The sequence below is a fragment of the Poromitra crassiceps genome, assembly GCF_964638095.1.
Source record: "Poromitra crassiceps genome assembly, chromosome: 3".
Taxonomy (NCBI): domain Eukaryota; kingdom Metazoa; phylum Chordata; class Actinopteri; order Beryciformes; family Melamphaidae; genus Poromitra; species Poromitra crassiceps.
The window spans coordinates 75,875,752-75,879,455 of NC_139625.1; the positions used below are offsets into that span (position 1 = coordinate 75,875,752).

At 48.5% G+C, this 3,704-nt stretch overlaps 1 pseudogene across 1 annotated transcript in view; it reads left to right on the plus strand.

Moving 5' to 3' along the window:
- LOC310773269 (putative ATP-dependent RNA helicase DDX23 pseudogene) overlaps positions 1-2,845 on the plus strand; it is a 20,698-nt pseudogene extending 17,853 nt beyond the window's left edge. Inside the window, exons 2-3 of the transcript in view lie at positions 137-968; positions 1,282-2,845. The product of the transcript in view is annotated as a putative ATP-dependent RNA helicase DDX23 pseudogene (transcript). The remainder of the gene's footprint in view (positions 1-136; positions 969-1,281) is intronic.
- The last annotated feature ends 859 nt before the right edge of the window (positions 2,846-3,704 follow it).

Below are 3,704 nucleotides of genomic sequence, written 5' to 3' on the forward strand. Positions count from 1 at the left end.
TAACGCCGTCACCTAGGCAAGTGCGTCACGCGAACGTCACGCTGGGATTACTGCACTGACGACATTAACGGCGTCACCTAGGCAAGTGCGTCACGCGAACGTCACTCTGGGATTACTGCACTTGTCGTCACGCTAGGCCCAGCCACTGTCTCTGGAAGAGCTTCTCGCCAAGAAAAAGGCAGAGCAGAGGCAAAGCCCAAGTTCCTGTCCAAAGCAGAGCGAGAAGCCAAGGCTCTGAAATGACGGGAACAGCAGACTGAGGAGAGGAAGAGGATGATCGAAGAGGAGAGGAAGAAGAGAAGGATGTTTCAAGAAACGGGAAGAAAAATGATGGAGGATCCCCAGGAAACAGCCAGACGATAGCGCAGAGAACGCATGGAGCGAGAGAACAATGGAAATGAAGAGGATGATGGGCGACAAAAGATTAGAGAGGAGAAAGATAAGAGCAAAGAACTCGTCGCTATCAAGGAGCGTTACCTGGGCGGCACCAAGAAACGTCGACGAACACGCCACCTCAACGACAGGAAGTTTGTCTTTGAGTGGAACGCTTCCGAAGACACTTCCATCGACTACAACCCAATTTACAAAGAAAAGCATCATGTGCAGCTGTATGGCCGCGGCTTCATCGCTGGCATCGACCTGAAGCAGCAGAAAAGAGAGCAGTCATGTTTCTATGGCGACCTGATGGAGAAGAGGCGCACACTAGAGGAGAAGGAGCAAGAAGAGGTAAGGTTGAAGAAGGTGCGCAAGAAGGAAGCCAAGCAGCGTTGGAACGACAGACACTGGTCTCAGAAGAAGCTGGAGGAGATGACGGACAGGGACTGGCGTATCTTCAGAGAGGACTACAGCATCACCACCAAGGGAGGAAAGATCCCGAACCCCATCAGGAACTGGAAGGAGTACACGCTGCCCCCGCACATCCTGGACGGCATCGACAATTGTGGATACAAGGATCCCACGCCTATTTAGTCTCTTAGAACAGACGAGTTGGCTTCCGCAATTTTCAAATGCTTCCGCCATACCGTCTGTACTTCGTGGGGGAGAATCATGCACCAACCGGAATGGGAAGTAGAAAGGCGGGTTTTACACTCATTAGTCCAATCAGAATCCAATATGCCGCATTTTTCGTGGACACACGTGTCGTGATTGGTGGGATTCCGTCGAACTTCTTTCCTGTCTGAAGGTTTTTTTCCCAACTTCCTTGTGCATGTTCTGGGGGTGTAACGTACAGACTGTATAGCTGCATTCGCCGGATGTAGATGAAACAGTCTGTTTTAAGAGACTAACGCCTATTCATTGGTGACATCATTGGTGTGGCTGAGACGGGTAGTGGTAAAACTGCTGCTTTCCTCATTCCGCTACTGGTCTGGATTACCACCATGCCAAAGATTGACAGGATTGAAGACTCTGACCAGGGTCCCTATGCTGTCATCCTGGCTCCTACCCGTGAGTTGGCCCAGCAGATTGAAGAGGAGACCATTAAGTTTGGTAAACCGCTTGGCATCCGCACAGTGGCTGTGATTAGAGGAATCTCCAGGGAGGACCAGGGCTTCTGTCTCCGGATGGGCTGTGAGATTGTCATCGCCACCCCCGGTCGTCTGAGCGACGTGTTGGAGAACCGCTACCTGGTCCTGGGGCGCTGCACCTACGTGGTCCTCGACGAGGCCGATCGTATGATCGACATGGGCTTTGAGCCTGACGTCCAAAAGATTCTAGAATACATCCCAGTGACCAATGAGAAACCAGACACGGACGAGGCAGAGGACCCTGAGAAAATGATGATGAACTTTGAATCTGGAAAGCACAAATACAGACAAACGGTCATGTTCACAGCTACTATGCCTGCAGCTGTGGAAAGACTGGCCAGGAGCTACTTGAGACGCCCTGCTGTGGTTTACATCGGCTCTGCTGGCAAACCCCATGAGAGAGTCAAACAGAAGGTCCTGCTCATGGGAGAGGGAGAGAAGAGGAAGAAGCTGCTGGAGGTTCTCTCACGTGGATTTGAGCCTCCCATTATCATCTTTGTCAACCAGAAGAAGGGTTGCGATGTGCTGGCCAAGTCTCTGGAGAAGATGGGATACAATGCTTGCACGCTGCACGGTGGCAAAGGCCAGGAGCAGAGAGAGTTTGCGCTGTCCAATCTCAAGGCAGGAGCCAAAGACATCCTGGTGGCCACAGACGTGGCTGGTCGAGGTATCGACATCCACGACGTCTCCATGGTGCTTAACTACGACATGGCCAAGAACATTGAAGACTACATCCATCGTATCGGTCGTACGGGTCGTGCTGGTAAGAGTGGCATGGCCATGACCTTCCTGACTAAAGAGGACGCGACGGTGTTCTACGACCTGAAGCAAGCCATCCTGGAGAGCCCGGTGTCCACCTGCCCGCCGGAGCTGACCAACCACCCCGATGCCCAGCACAAGCCTGGAACCATCCTGACCAAGAAGAGACGAGAGGAGACCATCTTCGCCTGACATCCCAAAGCTCTCCCTGTACATCCTGGACCCTACGCAGTACACACAAACTGTTTTCTCATGTTCCTCCCTTATATACAGGTACATACAGAAGTATGCATTTTCTCTGTTTTACACCCTGTATTTGGTCTGTTTTGTATATCTTCTGTTGTCTCTCCTCTTGCCTCCAGATGCTGACAACAATGTCAACATTTCAATGTCTTCAGGCCAGTCTTTGGGTTATACTCTTCTCTGGCTTAAAATGGCATATATAGTGTTGGTGTAGACATCAGAGCATTGTTTCTGGATGGATGGTGGGGATGTAGGCACAATGGTGGGAAGTTCAAATTGTTCTATGTGGATTTGTCTCCACTTTTGTATCAAGTGAATACAGCAAATTTGAGAGATTTTTGTCTCCTTATGCCATCATTGTCTTGATATGATCAACTTTGTTAGTGCCGTAGACAGTATATCACAACCAGATTTTTTTTTTTTACTTTTGTTGTACCCAATGTGTACATGTGGTCTGGTCTGACCACTCAGATTTTGATAGACTACTGGCAGCCACTCATGAGTCTGTTGAAATCATCGGTAGTTGATATTAACATCCATATTCTGTGCAGCTGTCCATAACCTCTGTGTGTGGCTCTACGCTGACAAAAGTTAAGTTTTGAACAGATATTGGAGCTGATATAGAACAAAGCTTTTTTGTAAACGAGCATCACAGCTGTGCATTGTACTCACAGATTTGCAGTCAAACACAAAAGGAGCCCAACAATATTAAAAGTACATAAAAAAAAAGAAAAAAAAAAAGATAGAGAACGCATGCTCAGCAAATCCTTCCTCCATAAATGAAGGAATAAAAAAAGAAAAAAAAGGCAGACAGCAGGACGAGCCGGTTTTTTTTTGGCAGCAGTTGAAGGGAAAGGAACGTGGTCCTAACAGGCTATAATCATAAAGACAAATGTGTGAACACTATTACATGATGGGACTATTGACAGAAATCCCCTTTGGCCTGAAATTACTTGCAGTTGTTCTCATTCAAAGCCAACATCAAGTGCCAAGAGAAGAAACTTGTTCCAGAAATCACATCTCCACCCTGTGAGAACCTAATCTGGCAAAATGACTGGCACGAAACTAACCAGAGAATCCTATATGAGGGATCAGCCGAGCAGCATTTTGGTAAACAAACGGCGTTTCCGGGGGGAAACTGCAATGGGACCCTATGGAGCCAGCCTTGAGTGCTCA